General features: G+C 43.0%; 1 protein-coding gene across 2 annotated transcripts in view; it reads left to right on the forward strand.

Moving 5' to 3' along the window:
• Commd1 (copper metabolism domain containing 1) overlaps positions 1-27,907 on the forward strand; it is a 141,113-nt gene that overhangs the window by 106,136 nt on the left and 7,070 nt on the right. The gene's annotated exons all lie outside the window — the stretch shown is intronic.

Below are 27,907 nucleotides of genomic sequence, written 5' to 3' on the forward strand. Positions count from 1 at the left end.
TTTGTTTTTGTGTTTAAAATTTTATATGTATAGGTGTTTTGCCTATATGTATGCTTGTGCTCATCAGATCTCTTGGGACTGGAGTTACAGGTGGTTGCGAGCTGCTGTGGGATGGTCTGTATGTCAAATGTGTTGCTGATTGGTCAATGAATAAATCACTGATTGGTCAGTGGCCAGGCAGGAAGTATAGGCGGGACTAACTGAGAGGAGAATTGAGAGAACAGGAAGCTGGGTGAGGGAGACACTGCCAGCCGCCATCAGGATAAGGAAGATGTAAAGTACCGGTAAGCCACAAGCCACGTGGCAAGGTATAGATTAATAGAAATGGATTAATTTAAGCTGTAAGAACAGTTAGCAAGAAGCCTGCCACGGCCATACAGTTTGTAACCAATGTAAGTCTCTGTGTTTATTTGGTTGGGTCTGAATGGCTGTGAGACTGGCGGGTGTCAGAGATTTGTCCTGACTGTGGGCCAGGCAGGAAAACTCTAGCTACAGCGAGCTGCCATGTGGTTGCTGGGAATAGAACCCAGGTCCTCTGCAAGAGCAGCCAGTGCTCTAAAACACTGAGCCATTCTCCAGTCCAATGCTGAGTGTTTTTATTTTTTTATTTTTCTGTAGTGTGGAAAAATGAGACAATTTTTTTTGGCAGTTTTGAATAGCAGAGTTTTCCTATAAAAATAGGAAATAGAGTAAATAATTTAAGCTTAGTGTGCCACATTGTCTCTGCCACTCTAACCTGATATAAAATAGACGATATAAAAATGAGTGTGCCTTTATTCCAATCCATCTTTGATAAAGGAAACAGGTGCAAGCCAGATTTGATCCAGCAGTTGAAGTCTGCTGCTTATTTATTTATTTATTTATTTATTTATTTATATTTTTGGTTTTTTTGAGACAGGGTTTATCGATGTAGCCTCAGCTGTCCTGGAACTCTCTGTAGACCAGGCTGGTTTCAAACTCACAGAGATCCACCTGCCTCTGCCTCCCAAGTGCTGGGACTAAAGGCATGTGCCACCACTGCCTAGCTCTTTTTTTTTTTTTTTTTAAATAGCAAAGGACATCCTTGCTGCCTCTTCTTCCTCCTCATCCTCCACCACCTTCTCCTTTTAAAATTTCTTTTATTATTTTGTGTATGTGGGTGTTTTGTCTACATATGTCTGTATGGTGTGCTCTCAGAGGCTAGAAGAGGGTGTCAGACCCTTTGGTATGGGAATTACAGACAGTTGTGAGCCACCATGTGGGTGTTGGGGATTGAACCTGGGTCCTCTGGAAGAACAGCTGGTGCTCCCAACCTTTGAGCCAACCCCCAGTCCTGCTGCCAATTTCTAGTCTACATAGGCCCAGTCTCTGTCTCTTGACCTCTGTATGTAAACCAGTGTTCTTACAATTGTCTTACCTGCATCAGACTGGTCCACGGGCATGTCTGTGGGGCATTTCCTTGATTGCTAACTGAGAGAGGATGACTCACTCCACTGTGAGGTACCGTCCCTGCAGGTGGGGCATATGCTGTAGAAAAAGCCAGCAGAGGGAGTCTGAGGGAGCAGGCCAGCAAGCATTATTCCCCCTTGGTCTCTGCCCCAGTAATCTACCTGAAGGCTCCTACCCTGGCTTCCCCATAGACTGAAATGATCCTTTCTGAAGTTGCTTTTGGTCAGTGCTTTATCACAGCAACGTGCAGCAAACCAGTACAGTCATTTAACTTGTTCTTTTTGTCCATGGCCTGTGAAGTGAAACAATTGTGAACATTTTGTTAATGAATGTTTTAAACAGAAGCTTTGCTTCAGGAGAAGAAAAGAAATGTCTAGTCTGTGATTACTACATGGGCTTTTAAAGAATGTAGCCCCTGAGAGGAGGGGACCAAGGTCTGGGTATAACGAGAAATATTCCAAATTAGGGGATTAACACTTTAGTTTTTCGCAGATCATATGGCACAGTCTGATTAGCTACTGAAGTATGTCAGTTTTAAAAAATTTTTAGTTAGTGTTTTTCTATTTTCTTTTAAGTATAGCAAAATTTAAAACTTTGGCTTCTGGGGCTGGCGAGATGGCTCAGAGGTTAAGAGAGAGCAGTGGCTGCTCTCGCGGAGGACCCAGGTTCGATTCCCAGCACCCGCATAGTGCCTCACAGCCGCCTGTAACTCCTGTTCCAGGTGATCTGATGCCCTCTTCCGACCTCCACAGGGACCAGGCACACAGAGTGAACACAGCATTCATACAATAAAAAGAAATTAAGATGCAAATTTAAAAGTAAATAAATAAATAAAACTTGGGCTTCTAGGTTATTTTGATAATTTTTTCCCTTGATAACCACATTTCCATTGTCATAAGTCAGGAAAGTAGAAGGCTTGCACAATAATGTCTCAATTCATTTAAAAATATCCAGGGACTGGAGAGTTGGCTTGACAGTGAAGAGCAGTGGCTGCTCTTCCAGAGGACCTGGCTTCAGTTCCCAGCACCCACATGGCAGCTCATAATAAATAATCATCTATAATTTCAACTCCAGGGGATGCAAAGCCCCCTTCTGGCCTCCATCTGTGGCCTAACCAGGCCACTCAAATGGTACACTGACATATATTCAGGCAAAATGCTCATATACATAGTATAAAATAAAATAAAAATAATTGAAAAAGAATCACTCATTTCTTTCTTTCTTTCTTTCTTTTTGTTTTTTTGTTTTGGTTTTTCGAAACAGGGTTTCTCTGTGTAGCTTTGGAGCCTGTCCTGGAACTCACTCTGTAGCCCAGGCTGACCTTGAACTCACAGGGATCTGCCTGCCTCTGCCTCTTGAGTGCTGGGATTAAAGGCGTGCACCACCACTGCCTGGCTCATTCATTTCTTTTGATCTCTGAAAAAAGGCTCTTTTGGCTGGGTGAGGTGGTGCACACTTTTAATGTCAGCCCTTGGGAGGTAGATCTCTGAGTTCAAGGCCAGCCTGGTCTATAGAGTGAGTTTTAGGACAGCCAGAGCTACCTGGAGAAACCCCGTCTCAACCATCACCCTTTCTCTCCAAAAAGGCTCTTTTGCCAGGCATGATGGCTCACACCAGCACCTGTGATCCCAGCCCTTAGGAGGCTGAGGCAGAAGAATGACTGTAAGCTTGAGACTTTGCCTCAGAACAGAGCAGAAGGACTCACTGGCTTTTTGAAAAATAATTTGATGAGATTTTGCCATCTTCAGTGGTTTCCTGTTGTTCAGTGTGCCTCACCTCACTGGTGTTTTCCAGTGCTCTGTAACTGTTGTAATTGGCCGATTTAGATTTTAATTTTTTGTTTGTTTTGGTTGCCATTTCCAAGCATAGACTTTAGAAAACTCTAAGTAGGAAAAATGACGTCAGAGTAATTGCACTGATCAGTGATAATTAAGCCCTTTCATCTGTGCCTCTCAAAGAGCTCTGAGAACATTGTTTCATAATTCCCAGATTGCCTCTGAAGTGGTGAGCAAGTGCCATTACCCCAATTTACAGAAGTAGTTGTGGTCTCTAAGAGGAGTGTTGAGCTTCACACAGAGTTAAAAGCAAAGGTGGGGATGGATTTAGGAAAAGCCTGTCTGTTGTCTTTCTGGATCTTTCCAGGTCCGTGGAGTTTTTAATAGTCAGACCTTTTCTCAAGTCAAAAGCTTAGAAACCTGAAACTTTCTTTTCTGTTGGGAAGATTCTTTGATTAGCAATAGCTGTGTTTGGGTGAACTTCATTGGCTATGATGCTGCCACCGCACAGAGCTTGAAAATTTCTAAATGAAATTCTGTGCATTTCGTGCCAACTAAACATTTCTAGTAGGTTCTTTGTCAGTGATGGTGCTTAATCAAACCATTTAAGACTTCACATGGACACTGACACCTGTCGTGCGCTGTCACTCAGTGCCCTCATGTAAACAGCCCCTTCTTGGTACACGTTACCTCCCTGTTGCACCAATCACCAAACCTCAGTGAGATGCCAGTATTTATGTCGTTAACTTTTGGATAAGGAGATTTCTGCATGTAAACCAACAATCTCATGTGGGGGAGTTTTCTTAAGTCACATTCCACCAATAGCAAAATGTATTGTCTGCCTCAATCTTGTTGGAGATTGCTGTTGTTGTGTTCTGTCCCTCTGAAGGAGTCTAGTCTTTCAGCAAGCTAGGCTATCTACCCTGCTTCCTCCCCACAACTACCAGGCATATTTCTACTCCAGGTCTTTGCTCATCGAGTTTATTCAACCTAATACATCCTGTTTCCCATCTCTAGAGAGCAAGGTCCAACGTAATGCTTCTGCATTATCAGACATGCATCTATGTCAGTAAGTTTTCTTTAAAATAAGCAATTCAGCCTTTTAATTTTATGTGTATTAGGGTTTTGCCTGCATGTGTGTGTGTATCAAGTGTGTGCAATGCCCACGGAGGCTGGAAGAGAGCACTGTATTCCCCCGGAACTGGTGTTAACACACAATTGTGAGCTGCTGTGAGGGTTCTGAGGACCAAACCCAGGTCCTCTGCAAGAGTCTCAAATGCTCTAACCACTGAGCATTCTCTCTAGCCCCCTTGGGCAAGTTTTTAATCTCATTAATAAAAGTTGTTTTGTTTTGTTTTGTTTTTTAAAGGAAACTCCAGGACAGTTTTATTGGGTTTTGAGAAAACATAACAGGCCAGATAAACTGAGGTTCTTAGCAGCAGCCAGGAAAAGTGAGGAAGAGCAAGTTCCCATGTAGCTAGAGTTTTCCTGCCTGGCCCACAGTCAGGACAAAGCTCTGTCACCTGCCAGTCCCACAGCCGCTCAGACCCAACCAAGTAAACACAGAGACTTGTATTGCTTACAAACTGTATGGCTGTGGCAGGCTTCTTGCTAACTGTTCTTATATCTTAAATTAATCCATTTCTATAAATCTATACCTTGCCACGTGGCTCGTGGCTTACGGCATCTTCACATGCTGCTTGTCATCATGGCGGCTGGCAGTGTCTCCTCTGCCTTCCTGTTTCTCAATTCTCCTCTCTGTTAGTCCCGCCTATACTTCCTGCCTGGCCACTGGCCAATCAGTGTTTTATTTATTGACTAATCAGAGCAATTTGACATACAGACCATCCCACAGCATTCCCATTTCTGAGTTAGAGCTGGAAAAAGCAGCCAGGCTCAGCAGTGGCTGTCTGGGAGCAGCTGGATGGGGTGGAGGCATTTCAGTGAGACAGTAGCAGTTCTGGGAGTGTCAGAGTAGACAGGCTTACAACACTGGCATGTTCTGCCCAGAAAAGGCAGAAGGAAAGGGGAGAAGGAGGGAAAGGTGCTTTCTGACGGGTGTGGCAGGAGAGATGTGCGGGTGAGAGATCTCGGAGAGCATTTAAGCTCATCTCGTTAAAGGGTAACTTCCTCCCATTCTTACCTGTCTTCGGGTGCAGGTGTGTGTGTCTTTCTTCCTTCTGGCTTCAGGCTAAGTTTGATTTTAAAACCCAAGAAGGTTTGGGACTTGCTCGTGCAAGGTGCGCTCCTTCTGTCTGCATCAAAGGTGTTTGAGCTCCTGACCAAGCAGTTTGTAAGGGTTACAGACCATCAACTGCACAGCTTACGTCAGAGAATGCCATCATGGTGGCATCCATGCATCCCAAAGGCGTCTGTGACATGAGAGCCGCCCACGGTCTGACTTAGAAGGGATGTATTCTTATGTCCTAAGTGGTCATGGGAAAGAGCTTGCCACAAATAACCCTTTCTCCCTGCCCAGCATTTTTCAGGCTCACTTTCCTGCAAACAGTAGGATAAAGTAGACGTAACATCCCTTTAAACACGTCTGCTTACCACTTGCCTGACTCCTCTGACGGTGCTTTCTGCCTGCACTGCCTGACTGCAACACTCCTGGGCCTTCCTGCCCCCAGGTGCTTGAATTAAAGGTGATGGCCGGAGACACCAACTCAACAGAAGGGCAGACTACTAAGAAGAGGTTATCTAAGTGCTTAGTGGTCAGTTTCGCAATAGTTAAAAAAGGCGTCTTCAACTGACTTCTCCCTCCCAGTTATAATAATCAAGAGTAACTTGTAAAATGAGGATATTTAATTATGGAGTGGAATGCCAAGAAATGAAATCATTTTATTTTTAAGATGAAAGTTTGTTTTTTTTTTTTTTTTTTTTTGGTTTTTCGAGACAGGGTTTCTCTGTGTAGCTTTGCGCCTTTCCTGGGACTCACTTGGTAGCCCAGGCTGGCCTCGAACTCACAGAGATCCGCCTGGCTCTGCCTCCCAAGTGCTGGGATTAAAGGCGTGCGCCGCCGCCGCCGCCGCCGCCGCCGCCGCCGCCGCCGCCGCCGCCACCACCTCCCGGCAAGATGAAAGATTTTTAAAACAAAACAAAGAGGCATAAAGTGGGATAGGGACTTGATGGGGGAGGGGCCAGAGTGAAGGGGTTAAGGGAGGTCAGGAGAGTGAGTGTGGCCAGAGTGGAGGGGATAAGGGAGGCCAGGAGGGTGAGTGTGGCCAGAGTGGAGGGGATAAGAGAGGCCAGGATAGTGAGTGTGGACAGAGTGGAGGGGATAAGGGAGGCCAGGAGGGTGAGTGTGGACAGAGTGGAGGGGATAAGGGAGGCCAGGAGAGTGAGTGTGGCCAGAGTGGAGGGGATAAGAGAGGCCAGGATAGTGAGTGTGGACAGAGTGGAGGGGATAAGGGAGGCCAGGAGGGTGAGTGTGGACAGAGTGGAGGGGATAAGGGAGGCCAGGAGAGTGAGTGTGGCCAGTTTATTACAAACATGTACGAAACGTCATAGGATATATTTTTAAAACAAGAGAAAGGATTCTTATTTGTTTCTAAGTTGTGTGTGCACGTATACTCGTGTATATAGAGGCAGACACCACACCTGGCTTTTTCGTGGCTGCTGGGGACCACAGGTCTTCATGTCTGAGCACTGAGCACTTCCGCTGGCTGAGCAATCTTTCCAATCCCAATAACAAACTTGTCAGCAAGGTAGACCCTCTTGGAGGATTCATTTCCTCCAAGAGGTAGGCTTTGCAAGATGGGGGTATGTGCGTGGTGACTTATTCTGCTCAAGAAAACGTAGTTACTCCTGTGACTTTGCTCATTTGAGTCTTCCCATCCACATTTGACTAGGGAATTATACTTACCTTTGTTCAGTGTTTTAAATATTTTCATGTTCTTTTATGGTGTCATTAAAACTGTCCAAAAATCTTTGAAACGTGATAGATGAAGAATGCCAGACTCCAAACAGTGTAAGTGAGCCATTGCAGTTCCCAGGAATATTAAGTGACAGAACTGGATGCAGAGCCCAGGTCTTCTGTTTCTCCTCTTGTGTTCCATAATTTTATACGGGGTCTTCATTATCTCCCAACAAATGATGTCATCTTGTTTTGTTGGCGCTGACTGTTGAAGATAGACAATAATGTGAGAATTGAGTTTTGTGTCTGGGTCAGCTTCTGTTTATAGTTCTATCTCTTTCACTCCCTGAGTAAACTACTGGGGAGTAGTTTTCTAAGAGTAGTAGTAGCTAACAGTTTTCTCATGAAATAAAAGCGTTCTAATTGTCTACTGTAGATGAACAATTCTGAACATGATGCATTCAAATTGCTTTTTAAGTCATTTTAATTTGTTGTCTTTTCCCCATGAAATGGAAAAAGGATAGAGACACTGTTTTTATTTATTTTTTATTTTATTTTATTTTTTGAAGCAAGATTTTTTATTAGAGTGTAACTACTTCCTAAGTCAGGTTAAAGAGAGCAGCCCCAAATCCACCTCTTGGGCCCCTTTTAAGGAATAAAATCACAAGTAGTTTTACAGAGGAGAGACAAAGGGGCAATAAGGAAATAGCAAAACAAAACAAACAAACAAAAAAACCTTTAAAAACATCACTGGTCACCAACCATGAGATTAGGGAAGGATCAGGGAGGGTCAGGATAGTCCCAAAAATAAGTCAAGGTCATGGTCTGCGGAAGGTCGGGTTCCAGGAAACAGAGAGCAACTCAGCTCTTATTGGCAATAGAAACTTTTTTTTCCCGAGACAGAGTTTCTCTGTGTTCGAACTAACAGAGATCCGCCTGCCTCTGCCTCCCGAGTGCAGGGATTAAAGGCGTGTGCCACCACTGCCCGGCAAAACTTATTTTTTTTTTGTTTTTCGAGACAGGGTTTCTCTGTGTAGTTTTGGTGCCTTTCCTGGAGCTCAAGCTGTAGCCCAGGCTGGCCTCGAACTCACGGAGATCCGCCTGCCTCTGCCTCCCGAGTGCTGGGATTAAAGGCGTGCGCCACCACTGCCTAGCTATTTTTTTGTTTTAAATACAGCATAATGGCTCCTGCCTTCAAAATTGAGACAGGTTCCTCTATTCTGTTGGCTTAAACCCATGTCTGCGGAGTCTTCTTTGGTGAATATCCCACAACATTCCGATTAAAGAATAATTCAGCTTCTGGAGACGTCTATCTGCTTTCACACATTTCCAAGTCACCTCCATCAATTCCTAACAGGGAACCTTATCAGGCAGGAGACACTGTTTTTAAAACTGACTCTCCAGTGTCTAGAACTGTACATGGTATATCATGCTTTCCTTACTGACTTAGGGTTTTGTGATCTTACATTAAAAATGACTGCCCCAGATGATTAAACGTCAATGGCTTTTCTGAGGTCTGCTTTCTCCTTTGGGTTTGTAGGAATAGTTAGCCTTGAAGGGCCTATGGATAGTGACTCTGAGCTGCGTGGAGCTGAAACAGTTGATGTGACAGAAGCCCCTGTGTTGTTTGGCTCGCCTTCTGTAGACCTGCCTGGACTTCTGTAGCATCGACTGCCCTTTAGAAGGAGATGCTTCCCACTCTTGCCCTTCTGCAAAGCTGTTTTCCTTTCTGGTCTGTCCTATGACCTTCTCTTGGCCCCCTAGTCCTGTGTTCTCTGCCAAGTGAGTTCAGAGGAGACACAAAGTGTGCAGTGTAGAAGACAGAATAAAACCTGACATACTCTCAAGGGTGAGCGTGAGCAATGACCAAAGAGACCATTGGGCTGATCTACGTTTTTTTAAAGGCATATTACTACTACTTCTTAAAGTTTCTGGGTCAGCTTCCTGAGGATCAGTTTCCTGTCCACGTAATTGACAGGCCCCTTTCCTTACGGGAAGGAGTAGTAATATGTCTTGGTGATCTCATAATTTGGGGGGCAGTTTGGAATACCTTGTCTCCACTGACAGCCAGAAGTATTACTCTAATCATAATTTTAACCAAAAAAAAAATTCATCTAACAGAACAGTTTAGAGATAAGTAAAAAGGGTCTAGGGAGATGGTTTAGGAGATAAGTTCTATTTTTGTTCTTGCAGAGGACCTGGGTTCAGTTGCCTGCACACATGTGACAGCATACAACCCTCTGTAACTCCAGTTCCAATGGATCTGACACCCTTTTCTGACTTCCATGAGCACCAAGCACACACACGGTACATGCATGCAAAACACTTAAAATATTTTCAAAGAATTAAAGAAAAATATGAAAAGAAACAAATATATAAAACACTCAAGCTTGGGCCAGGAATGTAGCTTAGCAAGTAGAGTGCTTGACCAGCATGTACAAAACTGTTGCACAAATTCCTAAAGGTCTGATAGTAAAAACCAGGAGCCAGATATTGGAGTAGCTTCCTCTGAGTCCTCAGCTGAAAGACCTCAGTTCCTGTCTCCTCACACCTCATATACTTTTCTCCACCCAACCATTTCACTTCCTTCCTAGTGCTGGGATTAAAGGCGTGTGTGCTTCCCAAATACTGGTAGCAAAGGCATGAGATCTCAAGTGCTGGAATTAAAGGCATGTGATTCCCAAGTACTGAGATTAAAGGTGTGTGCTACCACTGCCTGGCCTCTATGTTTAATCTAGTAGCTGGCTCTGTCCTCTGATCCTCAGGCAAGCTTTACTTGATACATAATGTATCATCACATTTCCCCTTTTTTGTCTAAAATAATAAAAGAACCTCCAAACAAGTTCTCAAGGTCCATTTGTAGGAGCACATAGGGTAGTCAAGCTTGCAAGACTCCAGACACATCAAAAAATTGGAATTATATGCCATTCTGATGGTATTAATAGAATTTACAGAACTTCTCAACATAGTTACTAACTCTCAGTATGCAGAAGAGTTGTCTTACACATTGAAACTGCTGAATTTATCCCTGATAAGTCAGAATTAACTTCATTATTCAGTTACAAGAAAATATCAGGAATAGGAATCATCCCTTATATATAACACACATCCGATCCCATATGGGTCTGCCAGGACCTCTAGCACAAGGTAATGATGAGATTGATCAACTACTGATAGGAAATGTGCTGGAGGCCTCAGAATTTCATAAAAAACATCATGTCAATAGTAAAGGTTTTTCCATAACCTGGCAACAAGCCAAAGAAATTATAAGGAAATGTGCTACTCGTTCTTTATACAATCAAACTCCACTACCTGCAGGAAGTAACCCAAAGGGTACTCAGAGGAATGAAATCTGGCAGATGGATGTGTTTCATTTTGCAGAATTTGGAATATTGAAATATGTACACCACACCATTGATACCTATTCAGGATTTCAATGGGCGACTGCTCTGAGTTCTAGAAAAGCTGATTCTGTAATCACACATTTGCTAGAAGTTATGGCCATCATGGGTATACCTGCACAAATTAAAACTGACAATGCTCCAGCATATGTCTTTGATAAAATGAAACCGTTTTTTGCTTATTATAATATAAAGCATATTACAGGTATACCACATAATCCTACGGGCTAAGCAGTTATAGAAAGATCAAACAGAACTCTAAAGGATATGCTAAATAAACAGAAAGGGGTAACAAAAACCCCCAGAAATAGACTGCATAATGCTCTATTAACTTTGAATTTTCTCAATGCCAATGAGAAAGGAACAACAGCTGCAGAGAGACATTGGATAATAGAAAAACTACAGAATTAAATCAGCCTATATACTTTAAGGATGTGCTGACCTCAGAATGGAATCCAGGATATGTGTTACTTTGGGGACGAGGTTTTGCTTTTGTTTCTACAGGAGAAGATAAGCTATGGATACCATCAAAATTGATAAAGGTTCGATTTTAATGAGAGAGACCTCTTAATTAGAGGAGGTGATAGTTCATCAACCAGCTTGACCATCCAATTTAAATTAACTTATGCGTTTAACAAATGCTTTTTATTTGATCAGATATAACTTGCCAAAAAGGGACTTTTACTGGATCCTAAGGGCTCCCTTGGGGGAGAGGGTGAGTAGGTGTGGCAGTGTCAATGGCACAGACACCAGGAGCCAGTTATTTATTTAATAATGGGGAAGGCCTTATACACCCTCTTCCCAGCACCCAGTCTGTGTCACAATCTGATGGCATTGTGTGGTCGTCCCTCATTGGCTGGGCACAGTCAGGACCTCTGACAGCGCCTGTTGCTAGGCCCTCAGGCAGACTCCAGGTTGGCTCATAAGGAGTACATTATGTGTATGTCTTGGCTACTGGTCTGAGCCAATTTTCTCGACCCTATGGGCCTGTCCTACTACAGGGAACCTCCACAAAGTTAGGGTTGGGGAAGGGTTTTGTTTTTATCTTTCAGGAGATTGAAGGCTAAGGAATCTGAAGACCACTGGACAAATAAGACATCTCAAGAAAAAGGACAAATCATCCAGAAAAAATGTTCCACAAAAAAGATTTTCTGCAGTGAACCATAACTATGCCTAACAGCAACCTTTGAAGTCTTTGAAAAGATGATGGTGCCCCATAATGACAATTCCATCAGGATGATGATAATGCCATTAAGCTGACAAACACCACCCAAGATCGGCTTGGGACTACAAACTGCTCAGGACAATTTTGAGATGGCTAGCTGCAATGATCCAGATTCACAGACTACTATAGCTAGAACTTGAGACAAGCCCTGCATTTTCTCATTATGCAGAGACCAGAAAACAAATGATACAGCTGCCTCTCCCAAGACTTGACAATTAACCAAAATTTTTTCTTTTCAGGATGCCCTAAAGATGTGTTCATCCCCAGACAGCAGAAAGTAATTTTAAGAACATGACACCCACATTCCCAAGGGGTGGGCAGTTTTTGGTTGTTCAATGAGTTATGGATAATTGCCATTGTTTAGAATAGTTGTTAACAAGTTGTTATTGTTAATGATCAGGAAAAAAGCTAAACAAAGGAGATTAGATTCAGGGTTATTGTTTGAAAAAACAGAAAAAGCAAAAAGAAGATATAGATATGATAAGAGAAAAGGTAGATTATTTAATATACTCTGAAAAAAAACAAGATACAGAAATGATAGGATAAAAGAGTAGATTATTAAATATACTCTGAAAAGGAAAAAGGGAGGATATAGCTATGATAAGATAATGGTATTATTGAATCTACTTTTAAAAAGCAACTACTAGTTTTAAATATTTTACATTAGATTGAATTTTTGTATATTGTATACAAATTGTGTATATTGATACAAATTTGAGATTAATTTTGTTAGAAAATATTGTACGTATACTTCTAATCTTGTTCAAGGTATTGTATCTATACAGTTCATTACATTTAACAATGTAATGCCAATTGCTAGTCCTTGAAAGTTATTATTACCAACTAATTAGGATATAAAGAAATGCAAGTTGGTAGTTAGTGATTACAATCGAACTTGTAGTCATGTTAGGTATGTTTTCAAGGTCAAACAGAGATATGTATTTTAGATAGACATCTCACCTTCAAACACTTCAGAGATCTACAGAATTATGGCATTTAAGATGTTTTAATAACATAGATTCTTTTTTTATGACTATGAGACATGTCTGCTCCTGGCAGCACCAATCTACTTCAGAGAAGATGATGGGCATCGAAGAAACTCCTTATAGAGTTTACTTTCTTTGTGGCAAAAGTTAGCCACTTGGCAAGAAAGTGTCCTTGCCTCAACTGCTGACAGTATGCTGTCCAAATGGGACAAACAGGACATAAAAGAAAGGACTGCCAAACTTTGCCAAGACAAGGTATGACAGCCCTTCAGAAAATCCTGCTTCACAATTGAGTCTGTCAGATATGCTAGCCCTGTGGGCCGAAGATTGAATGCCCCAACGTTGCAGAGGAACTTTGGGTGACTGTCCAGGCAGCCAGCTATTTCTGTCATTTCTCACATTTTTTTGGAAGTCACTTGCTTGCACTTCCTACTTACTTAGGTAATATTATTTCCTTCTTGGGTCTTTGAGGGAGTTGAAGACTAGATAATTATAGTTATAGCTTTCCTTGTTAACAATTCAGAAAAGAGCCGGGCGGTGGTGGCGCACGCCTTTAATCCCAGCACTCGGGAGGCAGAGCCAGGCGGATCTCTGTGAGTTCGAGGCCAGCCTGGGCTACCAAGTGAGTTCCAGGAAAGGCACAAAGCTACACAGAGAAACCCTGTCTCGGAAAAAAAAAAAAAAAATTCAGAAAAGAAAATCACTAAAGTATAAGTTTGAAAGACATCAAAAGATAGTTTTCGGTTGGTAATACAAGTTAGGATATGCGGAGTGTTTACCCACCAACCCCACAGTTCGTTCCCCAGAGTTTTCTTGAGTGCAGGCAGCAGGAAATATTAGCTAGAAGGATTTAGATTGTGGAGATAAACAAATAGAAAATACAGGATAGCCTCAAGAGGGCCTGGAGCCTATTTCAACCAGCCCTGACTGTCTCTGCCCTAAGGCATTTATAGAACCGCCAAGGGGTGAAGCAAAAGACCCACCCACCCCCAGCACAGCCAAGTGCAGGCCATCTCAGACACCTGCACTCAGGCCCATGATCCAATCATCCTCTCTATGCAGACCTGCTGGGTAAGCCACTAGGAACCTGAAAATGGGCTCCCACAAGGATAGAAAGTGAATTAGGTACAACACTTTGGACTCATCAAAATAGGATAAATAATGAGAATATTTTCTCTGAATTTGTCAAATGTTAATGGACTAGACATTGTTAATGTAATTCTTGACTGTATATATTTTCTATACTTATTGTACTTATTTTATATAGTTTTTCTTATATTGGTTATAACCTTCTTTTATTATTTTAGACAAAAAAGGGGAAATGTGGTGATACATTATGTATCAAATGCCTGAGGATCAGAGAACAGAGCCAGCTACTAGATTAAACATAGAGGCCAGGCAGTGGTGGCACACACCTTTAATCTCAGTACTTGGGAATCACATGCCTTTAATTCCAGCACTTGAGATCTCATGCCTTTGCTACCAGTATTTGGGAAGCACACACACCTTTAATCCCAGCACTAGGAAGGAAGTGAAATGGCTGGGTGGAGAAAAGTATATGAGGTGTGAGGAGACAGGAACTGAGGTCTTTCAGCTGAGGACTCAGAGGCTTTCAGTCTGAGGATTCGTGGAGATAGGATCTCGCCTTCCATTCAGCCTGAGGATTCAGTTTAGTGGTGAGAAGTTTCTCCAGTGGCTTGTTCCTTTGTCTCTCTGATCTTTCAGCATTTACTCCAATATCTGGCTCCTGGTTTTTACTATCAGACCTTTAGATTTTGTACAATTCAAAACCATGGGCTTGCTCCTCAGCACCACATAAAAACAGGCATAGTGTACATGCCTCTAATCGTAGCACTTTGGAGTGCTAAGTGGAGGCAGAAGTTTATGAGTCCAAGGCCATCTTTGTCTATATAGTTAGAGCCAGCCTATAAAAATGAGACTCTGTCTCAAAAACAAAAACAAAAACAAAACACACACACACACCACCACTACCACCACCACCACCACCACCACCACCACCACCACCACCAACAACAACAACAACAACACAGGAGGTAGAGTCTAAAGCTGGTTAAGAGAGATGGAGATGTCCATCCTCAGGGACCTCCAAGCCTGCTAATGTTTGACTACCTTTTGGGAAGGGTTACATCCCCTCTTGTGGGCATTCTGTATTCTAAGAAGCAAGCCCAGCCTGAACAGTTAAGATACTGTTAAGCCATCTGGAATGAAACATCTGGTTACCTTTCTAAACCCTTCCTGCTTAGTTACAAAGTACGTAACTTTCAGAATATCTTTTTTTTTTTTTTTTTTTTTTTTTTTTGGTTTTTCGAGACAGGGTTTCTCTGTGTAGCTTTGCGCCTTTCCTGGAACTCACTTGGTAGTCCAGGCTGGCCTCGAAGTCACAGAGATCCGCCTGGCTCTGCCTCCCGAGTGCTGGGATTAAAGGCGTGCGCCACTACCGCCCGGCTTAAGAAAGCATGGGAAATAACCCCAAGAGTTTCTGAACATTCTAATGTTCCATCTGGCAGGGGTTTCCTGCCCCCATGGACCCTTCCTGCCCATTGTACCTTTCTCTTCTCCTTATACAAAAGCCCTTATCATCCAGAGCTCAGCTAGATGGAGTTTTTGAAAGTGATAATATCTGTTGTCGCTCTCCCAGCTGCCTCCTCAGTGCCCCCCCCCCACCCCTCCAGGACGCACTCTTGAATAAACTGTGTGCCTTCCCACTACTCTCCTTGAGTATTAGTGAACTACCGAGACTTCAATCCAGTAACACTTTAACCCTTTGTGTACAAAGGAAGAAAAACCATTTTCTTTTTCGTTCTTTAAGAGGTCTTACCTTGTATGGGATGCCCCACAAAGAAAAAATAATTAACAGAAGCTGAAGTTCAATAACTTCCTGCACGCATGGGAGATGACCAGAAAGATGAATAAATCTCTAGAGTGTCAAACAGAGCATTTAAACTTTAAGCTTGTTATGAACATGCTGTGTTAGAGAGGTCGATGAACACGTTTGTGTCTTTCTAGCATGTCTGTCTATTGAATAACAATAAATTCATGAGGTACAGTGATTTTGGCGACAGTGGTTTGCCAAAGAGTCTGGCTTTCCTTGATAGTAGCCAAAACAAGCACACGTTCTCGTATTCCTAATCACTGTTGAATTACTAATATTAACTCTTAGATCATGCTCCACACAGTGGATATGTATGTGTGTTTGTGTACATAGATTTGGAAGGTTAAAGAGGTCATGACAGAGTTCATGGGCTTGAAAGGGGCCTGGCAGGTAGAAGGAGGGAAACACTAGGGCTGTGAAAATCACTTCTGCAGGAATAAGGAAACAGACCAGGCTGGAGGTCTGAGACCCCACTGCTGCTGTGGCCGCCACTGCTGTCACCACCTCAGAAACAGGGCAGGGCTGGCCGGATTCACACGGGCCACTGGTGGATGGACAGACAACATTGAAGCAGGCCTGCTTCATCATCAGTGAGGACCAGGCCGACTGAAGCGGAGTTCACTGTCTGTCAGTCGTTTGATACGTGCACTGGGCAGTCACATGACAGGTCTTTGGGGGACATTGCATTGCAGTATTAGGTGTCCTTTTCTTTATGAGGCCCTAGTGAGGGAGCTGCACTCTTTCCTTGATCTGGTATGTCCAGTAAATTCTCAGGCCTAGCCTCTTCATGGGATTTCGTAAGCCCTGTGCTCCTGTCATCCCAATTTACATCAATAAATTTATACAGTAGCATCCTTTCTACTATTAAGAATGAGTTATTTGTCAGTCAGTGCCTCCTGGGTGGTCCTGGACACCTGTTCATCAAGTTGCTTCTGCATCAGAATGGATTAAAATACTGCTTGTAAAATGGAGTCTCTAGAGGCAAGGCACAACTTAAAAAACAAAACAAAACAGTTTTTATAGAATATGGGCAGTTTTATAGTAACTCACGGCAGGGCACAGCCTGATCTCAGCAAAGCCAAAAAACCATTATTTTCTGAAACAAGAAGGAAGTAGGAAAAGGTCTGTCTAAAACAGCCAAGGAAAGTACATAAAACAAAAGTAAGATTTATTATGCAGATTTAAATGTGAATCTGTAGTGATTTGATCGCCTTGCTCTTTATCCTTACAAAAAAAGATTTCCTCTGTAAATGTAAAGCAAGATAGCTTAGCGGTAAAGGCGCCGGCCACCAACCCTCACAGCCTGCATTTCAGTCCCAGGATCTACATGGGAGCCGACTACCGCAGATTGTTCTCTGACTTCTGTACATGCCATGGTATCAATACACATGCAAATTAATTAATTAGGAACCTCCTGTATGCTTTTCAGGGCTTCTGTGTTTAGAGTTTCTCCCAATAAATCTTAGGTGAAAGAGGCGTATTTTAGAATGGTAACCACTGGGTCTCATCATCCATCCTGGGGCGGCATCGTCCATCCCCAGCAGTAGTGCCTTTGCTTTTGAGTCCAGTTAGCTGCGAGCTTTACAGAGGTGCCAGGGGTCTAACTACACAGAGCGATTGGGAGCACTACTTTAGTAGCTTGTAGTTATAGTCTGAGACTATAGACTTCTGTTATTGTCTTCTACATGGTAAGAATTCTTTTCTAAAGCAGGAAAATATGTTTTAAATAGAAACTCTGCTACTTTTGAAAATATGAAAATACAGGTTCTCAGGGGCAAGGAGATCTAACTGTTCAGTCCTGAGACCTTGCCGGTTTCCTTATGGTTGAACCTGGTCTGTTCTAGTTTTTCATATTTCAATCTAGTGAGTAGTCTTGTTAAATAAAGACCTATTAAGAAAGGAAAAGGAGCAAACAGTATGTCTGATCCTTGCAAGGAGAAAGACTCCCAGAGGCTCACACAGCTCCTGGAAGTTAAGTCAGTAAAAACAAGCAAAGCGGGATTTACTGTTGGGGTTTGTTGTTGCCAGAAGCAGTTGGTGCCTTTCCCCAGTGTGAGAACAATCTTCTGTTTGTCTTTATCCCGTACAGCATTAGGCTCCAGGAGTCTTTCACGTGACCATTTTCCACTATTAAGAGCAAAGTGCCTGTGTTAAAGAAAAGAGCCTGGTGAAGTATGTCCCGGGGACCAAGGTAGAGGCAGAATAGAGGGAGAACTGAGACGCTTGCATACAGAGGACAGTACTGATGCTTGGGTATTTGCTAGTTAGTTTTTGTAACAGGCACATAGAATAGACACTATTTTTCCATTCTTTTCATTTGGAAACCTTAAGCAGATTAATTTCTCCATCAGGATTGCACAGCCAGTAATGCTGACGCTACATCTGAATTCAAATAGTAGAACCGCAAAATAGTCACCCTCCCACCCCCCGTTTGGGTTCCATGGAGACCTGAGTAGAAAATGATGGAGAAGGTCACTTCCTGACTTCTCTGTAGAGGGAAACTGGGTATAAAACAGAATTTGGAGTTGGGGAGGTGGCTCGGTAGATAATGCAAGACTGAGAGCTGCTTGGACCTCTGGAACCCACAGGAAGGCTGGGCAGCCATGGCAGCAGCCTGTATCCTAGCATTTAAAAAGTCATAGACGAGCTCAGAGGTTAAAAGCACTGACTGCTCTTCCAGAGGTCCTGAGTTCAATTCCCAGCAACCACATGGTGGCTCCCAACCATCTGTAATGAGATCTGGTGTCCTCTTCTGGCCTGCTGTCATACATGCTGTATACATAATAAATAAATCTTAAAAAAAAAAAAAGTCATAGACAGTGGATTGCCCCTGTTGGGTGGGGTGGGGGTGGGGTGTGTTGACTAGACTAGGTCAAACTGGTGAGCTCCAGACTCATCTAGAAATGCTGCCTACGTGAATCAAGTGGCGAGAAATTGAGGAAGACACCCAACAGCAACTTCTGTCTCCCACACGTATGAACATGCATACATTCATGCACGCTCCACACATGCACACACACAAAAGTAGCATGTATAGATGATTCCTTTTTAACTCTAACTTTCAAAATGCTTTCAACTGTGTTTTGACTTTATAGTTGTTGTAGGGGCTGAAGGAACTTCTCTGCCCTCTGAAGGTCTGACGAGATGGAAACCACAGAAGAAAGGGCATATATACTTCCTAACATGCTGGCAGTGGCACTCAGAGTATGAAACTCAAGGACGACCAGATGGTTGAGGCTAAAAACATTTTCACAAGGGCCAGGGAAGACAGAGGTGTAGGCAGCTATAGAGGAAGAAGAAATTATGAGGACATGTGGTAAATGAGCCTGGAGAATAGACAGTATCCGGAGCCAGATTTCACCAAGACTTTGGGTGTGGTAGCAACTCTAGTTTTCTTTCCTGGGAGTTAATCTTCTGGAACATGGACCCTTGGGGTAGACAGAACTTCAGAGAAGTGTTTCTTCTTGTGCTCTGGGAAAACTGAAAGACAGGACTGCAAGGGCAGGTGTGAGCATGTCAGAATGTAGTGTTTTAAGTCCCAGCATAGCACAGACAGCTGAGGAGAGTGCGTCTGCAAAAGTAGGTGTATATTTCTGGTCATTTCCAGTGAGCCTTATAGTCTAAGGAACAAGGCTAGTAATGCCACTGGGTACCGCATTGTCATGATTACATGTTTAGACTTAACCTCTGCTGGATGATAAATTAAACCCATCACAACTATTGTAACGTATCACTCAGAATCAGGCTCAATCCTGGTCCCCTGCCCTGTAAGTGACATAATGATAGAAATTCTTATTAAAGTGTTTTGTTAAAGTTATTAGTTTATTTTTTGTGTTTGAGTGTTTTGCCTGCTTGTGTGTCTGTATACCACGTGTGTGCCTGGTGTTCACAGTTTAAAAGAGGGTATTGGGTCCCCTAAAACTGGTGTTACAGATGGTTGTGAGCCACCACGTGGTGCTTGGAACAGACCCTGGGTCCTCTGCAAGAACAGCAAGTGCTGCTGTTACCCATGAGTGTTCTTAACCACCGACCCATCCCTCCTACCCTGCAGGGGCCCTTGTAACGCTCAGACTTGGTATTTTATTCTTCACTGGTGAAGGTGAAAGAAAGACTTGGCGTTTGAATTTTTCTCTTTTCAGATTTACAGCTATAAACCGGAAATAGCTTTGCTTGAGGTCCTTCCTCACAGCTTGAAATAGGGATACAAGAGGTTTTTTGTTTCTTTTTATTTCTTAACCCCCCAGGGAGTATTTAACTTTCATTTGAAGATGGGGGGAAAAGACAAATGATGGACTATTTGAGTTAATAATATAAAAATAAATAAATCCGATCCCAAGCCTCCAGGGTGGTATTTCCACACTGAAGAATGCTGCAGCTGTCCATCCGGATTTTGTTCCCTCCAGTCTCTGACACAGGATCAATCCAACAGGAACTGAATAACTTCGCTGGTGTTTTCTGCGGAGTGGAGAGATGAGATTATCATATCAAAGCAATGGGTTGGAAATGCTCTGTATACCAGCTCAGGTGAAGAAGTTGATTGGCATCTAAACTGTCAGTTCCTGACTTTGCTGTGTGATTGTTGAATATTAGGATTATTTTTCAATTTGATTATAAGAAAAATGCTTGGATTGGGTATTCTTCTCTTTCTAAGGATTGACAGTGATGGCAGACGAGAAGACGGAGTTGGGACCTGAGCCCCATAAGCAGGCCATTGGCAGCTCTAGCCTGCAGCCTTGTTTGTGTTTCTGCCTTGTCAAACTGTCCCAGCCAGCTGCCACACCCGATTGCAACCATCGTCCCAGCCAGCTGCCGAACCTCTGCTATCCTTCACTAGCTGATGGCTGTGTGCTTCCTGAGTTGATGCTGGCAGCCCCAGAAGTATTGGAGACAGCCTTAGCCACATCCAGGCAGGCAGACAGGCTGATTTCAGGCTGCACCAAAGTACCTTGGCTAGACTATATTGTAGAGGCCTAGTATGTGTCAGAATGAAGTACTTACTTAGCTTTTTCCTTTGGAAAACAGAAATAGTGTGTAAAATTGTGTAATTTTTATGTTGAATATGAGATGCAGGTAAAATACAACAGGGAATGCGTAGGCTTACTTCTCAGAGAGCTGCTGAGCTGCTTTAGATGCATTGTAAAATCCCCAGAGACCTCAGCAGTTAAAACTATTCAAGATCCTGACTTCATGAATTCAGAAACTGCAATCCAGTTACCCTGGAGTCAGCGTAAAGTGTGGAGTCTCGGTTTAGATTTGATGGAGATTTGTGTGGTTTCAAATCCTGTGTTCACTAGTAAATAGACAGGAAAGCATAGAGTCACACACTGTCAGGATCTGGTAGTTGCCTCCTTACAAGATCACTAAGTTTTCTAGACATTCTGAGGAGGGACAGCTTGTTTGTGAGGCAGGACAGGAAATTTCTTAAAGCTACGAAAGTTGGGCTGGTGATAGAGCTCAGAGCTAGAGTGCTAGCCTCAGGAGTGAGGACCTGTTTGCTCCCTAGCATTAAAATAAGTAAACAAATCAATAAATGGAGAACTGTTTATTTTTATTGATATTAGTATATGTGTTGCCTGTTCTGTGTTTCACATGTCAGTCAAGCCTTGACTCTGTGATCAAGACGTTATTGAATGTGCTCTTTGCCCCTTGTCCCACCCAATCATCTTATCCCTGGCTTAGCTGGAGGATGGATGTGGGTCAAAGATGAAGGCTACTAAAAGTTTAAGTTCAGAATTTAATGTATTTGTCTTCTCACATTCTAGAAGTACCTGATCTGGTTTTTATTGAATAATCTGATTTTCTTAGATGAAAGACAGACTAGGTGATTCCTTGTGACTACTGATAGAAAGAACCCCAGGGTCAAACAGTGTTCTGGTTCTGCTGACTTACAAGTAGGTGATGACGAAGGAATCTCGTTCTGGGAGTTTGAAACTTTGGTTCATGGAATAGCAAAGGTAGTCTTGCTTCTAGCTCTCCTGCTGATGATAACAGGCATCTATCCTTGAATCCTCCCTACCCCTCCTACCTCCTTATACCTGTAGAAGGAGTCAGAATAAAAAGCTGTAGGAGCTGAGTTTATATATAACTCAGTGCTTTGCAGCCTGGGTCCCATGCACTCCTTAACTCTGCTGTGCCTTCTCCCCTCAAACAACTGCTCTCATGCCCAGAGGTCTCCAGACGCAGCCAGGACGTGCTCACTGCCCACCTACAGCCTCCTCCTCTATCTCCTTTTCTTTCTCTCCCCGTGTCCCTTCTTTCTCTCCTCTTCTATGCTAGGGACCAAACCCAGGGCCTTGTACTTGCTAGGCATGTACTCTACCACTGAGCTGAATCCTCAACTCCCTATAAAGTGATTGGTGGAAGGTGAGAACAACATTGTTGATGGACTTTAGGTATATACTAACAACACTGAGCTTTCCTTTGAGTCTTTATTAAAGTTAACTGAATCTGAGACTAACATTCAGGTATGGATTCATTAGTAACTATCAATAGTGGAATTTATATTATATGTAAGCATATAAATAGAAGCTGAGATTGTGAAATGACAAGTGTTCAGTTCTAAAGCCAGCCAGCCAGAATTGGGGCTGCTTGTTTGCTTGTTTGGTTTTGAGACAAGGTCTTTCTCAGGTTGGTCTTCAACTCATTTTGCAGTAGGGGTTGGCCTCTAACACATGGTGACTCGCTCAGCCTCTTGATTGCTGGGATCAAAGGCATGAGCAACTATGCCTGGCCAGATATGTATTTTAAGATGGCTCTTCTACATATTACTTCTATGGCTTACTCATTGTCTTTCTATAAAATGGGATAAAATTATCCTCATCAATGTGAAAGGCTTGGCATTTTGTTGCTTATTCTTATCATTTTGTATTATTTTAAATATAAGTTTGTCTTGCTCTGAACTTCAAATTCACTAGCATTTTCCCACAAGCCTTCCTACCTGCTATCTCTTTTTTAGAGGGTAGTGGAGACATAGGATCTTGTGTAGCCCAGACTAGCCTCGAACTGACTGTGTAGTGGAGGATGACCTTGAACTTCCGATCTTCCTGCCCCCACTCCTCAGTGCTGGGGTTGTGGGCATGTGTTACCATGCTAGTTCCTGTGTCACTGGCCGTGAAAACCAGGGCCCCATGTTCCCAGGCAAGCACTCTACAGCTGACCAGCATCCTCAGCTATGGTCTTTTGTCGTAGTTTTTACTTTAGCCAGCAGTGAATCCCCACATCCCACCCCCACAAACTTTTCTCTTCCCACCACTCCTTCCAACGCTTTCAAAACCTACTGCATGAATGATGGTGACCAGAAAGGGTCTTAGTTAGGAGCTGGCTACCTTTGTCTTCCACAAAGATTTGAATTTTGAAACTCTAGTTTGTGGAATCGTGGACAGTTTTAAGTAAATAAGATCTCAATTTTTCTATCAGTGGGATTAGAATATACCAAAGCTCATAAAATCCACTGTATTTTCTGTCAACGTTTTCCAGATTTGATTCAGACAATCTGCTTTGGGTCAGATAGGCAAATTCTGCCCATTCTACAATTGTTCAGAGTAGCTTACTTCTGGCTTTGTTTCTTGCGAGTTAACAGGGACTGTTAAAGGATCAAATGAGACCATGCATGTGAAAGGCTTTCCAGCCTATAAAACACCACGTTAATGTGAGAGCTGATCTTTGTATTTGACCAAAGGCTCAGTACTCACTGATGTCAGAACATACACCCTCAAAATAGAGATAGTTTCCTCTCCACCGCCCTCTACCCATTGCCTCCAAAACCTTGCAGCAAGCTGTCTGAGGTGGAGGGCCACAGACTGACTTCACCCACATGGCAAGCCCTCGCCTTCCCTCGGACTCACATTTTCTTTCAGAGAATGGTATGCCAGAACAAGAGTTTAGACTTAGGGACACAACATACGTGCAAGACATTTACGAGATCTAAGAGTAGGGAATAGAGAACTCTTCTGTGCTATTTTCTAATCCTCTTCCTGACAGCTTTTATTCTGGAAATACTCACAGATTAAATAACATCTGAGAATAAAGGACAGTAAGAATGTGGTAGCCGTGACCAATCACAGAATGTGTGTGTGTGTGTGTGTGTGTGTGTGTGTGTGTGTGTGTGTGTGTGTGTGTGTGTTTGGTTTGGGGGGCAGGGCGTTGCTTTATTTTGAGTTTGTTTTCTTATTTTGGATTAGCTATTAGAAATTCTTTTTTTTTTGGTTTTTCGAGACAGGGTTTCTCTGTGTAGCTTTGCGCCTCTCCTGGAACTCACTTGGTATCCTAGGCTGGCCTCGAACTCACAGAGATCCGCCTGGCTCTGCCTCCCGAGTGCTGGGATTAAAGGCGTGCGCCACCACCGCCCGGCTTAGAAATTCTTATTTGCATAATATGTCCAGGAAACTAGGAATTAAGTATGAGGTTGTTGACTTTATCATCATATCATCCACAAATACCAGATCCTTGATAAACACAGGACCTCTAAGTGCTAGGGATTGTTATTAACTAAATTGTGTCCACTCCAAATTCTGTCTATACTAAAGTCCATTCTGTGCCTCAAAAAATAACTATGTTTTGAAGAAAGATATTAAAAGGAAGCTGATAGGTAGGGCTGGAAGCCAAAGTGTCTGATGTCCGTGTGAGAAGAGAGAAACACCAGGGATGCTTTTCACAGAGAAAAGGTCAGTGAGAAGATGGCCAAATGCAAGTTAAGAACGGTGTTAGGAGAAACCAGACCTTCCAGCCAATTGATCTTGGATTTTTAGCCTCCCCAAGCTGCAAGAAATGAACCTGTGCTGTGCGTGCTTCTGGTCTGTTGTAGTGGGAGCCTCTAGCAGACTAACACAGGGGTGCAAACATGAAGAGCTTTAATCACTGGGACCCCGCAAAGTCAGTCCCCATGCCCCCACCCCTGCCCCAGTCATCTAGACTTTATCTCCCCAAATCAGTACTTTCTGAAAACCATCTTCCTCTTGGTCACTTCATCCCCTCCTTCCCTATCTGTCTCCTCCAGAGAGAGGGAGAGGCTTCTCGGCCTGTTTCCACTGAGTTATAAATGACTCACGGCAGCCACACGAGATGCTGGGGACTGGCAGGGGCTGCTATTGGCAGAGCAAATTGGCAATCCTTGTAGTTGGAGAAAGTCTGCCATCCCAGAATTAGTTCAATTAATACTACTCTGCCTTCCTCTCCTGCCAAGGAGTTTGTCATTTCGTGCTCCTTTCCTGGATTTTATTCAGTGTATTGTGTGATGTTTCCTGATCTCAATCTGTACATTACCAAGTACTAGAAATTAGTGCCATTTCATAATGGTTCCCCTTACTAATGATGGTCAAGCTACGCCGAATGGCTTTGATTTGGGGCAGGGAAAACAATCTCAATTCCTTTTATGTAAATATTACAGTTTGTCAAAGTTATTTGCAGACAAGTTTGACCTAAAATGTACCTCATCAGGAATGATGGTACACCCCAGTTTGAACTTCTAAATAAAGCAGCAACATTCATGAGTGTGTTAAAGAGTTTGTCATTTAGTTTCTCACAAGCTTCAGTGAAATGATGACTTCAAACTGTTCAGCAGTTTTTCTCTGGGTACTCTGTCCATTGTTCTGCGGAGACTAGTTCTGCTTTACCCAAATTAACGAAACGTCCTTCCGGTTACACATGAGCACCAAGCCAACCAAGCATGGTGACACAAGCCCATAATCTCAGCACCTCGGAGGCTGAGACAGGACGATCAAGACGTCATGACCAATGAGGCCACATACACGATAATATTACTTTAAGAAGTCTGGACAATGGCTCAGCAGTTAAGAGCAGCAGTTGCTCTCCCAGACAAGATGAATTTAGTTCACAGCACCTACATGGCAGCTCACAACTGTCCTAACTCCAGTTCCAGGGGATCTGATGCCCTCTTCTGACCTCCACAGGCTCTGGGCATGCTCACGGTGCACATACATACATGCAGACAACACACACACACACATGAAATAAAAATTATCTAGAAAAAAAAGTAAGTAGATCTACCATATGATCCTGCAGTTGGGCATATGTCCAAAGGAGATGAAATCACTATGTTAAAGAAACATCTGTACTCCTGTGTTTATTACAGTATTATTCACAATAACCAAGAGATGGAAATAACCTAAGTGTCTGTTGACAGATGAACAGATAAGGGAAGTATACATATCAATTATAGAATATAAGTCAGCCATAAAGAAGAAAAAAAGCAAAAGCCTGTCATTTGCAGGATCACTGGAACGAGGGTACACAATGTTAAGTGAAACAAGTCAGGCATGGGAAGAAAAGTACTGCCTGTCACTCAGAAGTGGCATAAAAGAACATTCGTCTTGCCAGGCAGTGGTGGTGCATGCCCTTAATCCCAGCACTCGGAAGACAGAGAGGCAGGCAGATCTCTGAGTTCCAGGATAGCCTGGGCTACACAGAGAAACAAAAAACAAAAACATTCATCTCAGGCTGGGGAGATAGTTCAGTGGGTAAAAGTGCATGTCATGCAAGTGTAAGGACCTGAGTTCAAATCCCCAGAACCCATATAACAGCCCGATATGTAGTATGAGCATCTTACTCCCAACACTCCTATAGGGAGTTAGTAAACACAGAGGAATCCCTGGAAGCCTGCAGGCCAAACAGCAACAATAAAAAACAACAGAGACTGTCTCAAAACAAGATGGAAGGCTGGGGCTATGAGGCCCTAGGTTCAGTCCCCAGCACCTACTTTTTAAAAAATGCTAATGCTAAGGATATGGAGATGGCTTAGTGGGTAAACACACTTGCCTCCAAGCCTGATGGCTTGAGTTTGAGACCCAGGATCTACATAGTAGAAAGACAGAAGCAACTCCTGCAAGCTGTCCCCTGACCTCCACATGTGTGGTATAGCATGTGCCCCACCCTCAAAAACTATGTAAAACATATTTAAAACAAGACGGAAGGTGAGGACTGACATAAGGTTATTCTCTAACCTCCACATGTGTGACATGGTGTGTGCACACCTGCACACACACATTGACCCCACTGTCAGTGTGGGTGAGTAGTAGAATGTGCTCTTGGCTTGCATAAGGTCCTGCATTCAGTCCCTAGCACCAAAAAGTCAGTTTCACAGAAGGCGAGAGTAGGATGGTGGTGAACCAGAGGCTGGGGAGACAGGAAGAGGAGAAGGTGGAGAGTTTAATTGGGGTAAGATGTTCCACAGCTGAATAACTATAGACAATATGCTGCATTTTCAAAAGACTAGAAGAAAAGTGATGTTTCACCATTAAAGAAATGAGATAGATATGCTTGACTTGGTTTAAACATTACAAATATGTGTAAGTTTTAAAATATCCCATGGTACTCTATAAATATGAATGTTTTCATTATAGATTTAAAGGCCAGATATGGTAGTGCACACCTTTAACCCCATCATTTAGGAGACAGGCAGGCAGATAGCCTGGTCTGCATAACAAGTTCCAGGCCAGCCAGGGCTACATAGTGAGACCCTGCCTGGAAAAACAAACAAACAAAAACAAAGCAGTTATGGGATTGGGGGACAGTTTAATCAGTAAAGTGCAGGGAAGACCTGAGTTCAGTCCCCAGAACCCCTGGAAGAAAGCTAAGTGTGGTGGCATGTGCTCCGCTTGCTGGTGGCCTGCCTACTCAGTGAGCTCCAGGGCAATGAGAGGTGAATGGCTGAGGAACAGCCCCAGGGCTGACCTCTGGCTTCCACATGCATGTGCACATGTTTACACACACACCTAAGTGCACACTCACATGCAAAAATCCTTCAATTATTAAAGCAAATTATATAACAGAGCTTCACTGATAGATATAGCTCCAAAGATGGATCCCTTAGATCCTAATCTCCTCACATATAAATACAAACCTAGGTGATTTAGTACTGCAGCTGGCTCACTGGAGTAAAACATGGGCCAAAATCTCTTTCACCAATTTCCTAACTATATATTTATTCATTAATAATTATTAGTTTCCGGACTGTTACTTCCAAGGCCAAACATTAAATAAATACATTTGAAACTAACGATCTCATAAAAGGCTTTCAAATCTGAGACCTATTCATAATTTTACCAACTGAACTGCCCAATTTTTCATAAATTTGCCCTTGTTTACAAAAACTATAATTCCTTCTTCAGTTTGAAACATGGGGAGTTTCATTATTAATATTTTTTGTTTTGTATGTTTGTGTTTGTGAGTATAGGCTCATATCTGCATATAGGTGTGCACACACAGAGGCCAGAAGAGGTTCTGAGTGTCCTCTGTCACTGTCCCTGAGGCTCACTCTCATCTAAGCTGGCAGCAGTAAGCCTGAGCAGTCCTCCTGTCACCGCTGGCCCTGGCCCTATACCAGCAG

This window comes from Peromyscus californicus, unplaced genomic scaffold (genome assembly GCF_007827085.1).
Source record: "Peromyscus californicus insignis strain IS unplaced genomic scaffold, ASM782708v3 Scaffold_13__1_contigs__length_99412109, whole genome shotgun sequence".
Taxonomy (NCBI): domain Eukaryota; kingdom Metazoa; phylum Chordata; class Mammalia; order Rodentia; family Cricetidae; genus Peromyscus; species Peromyscus californicus.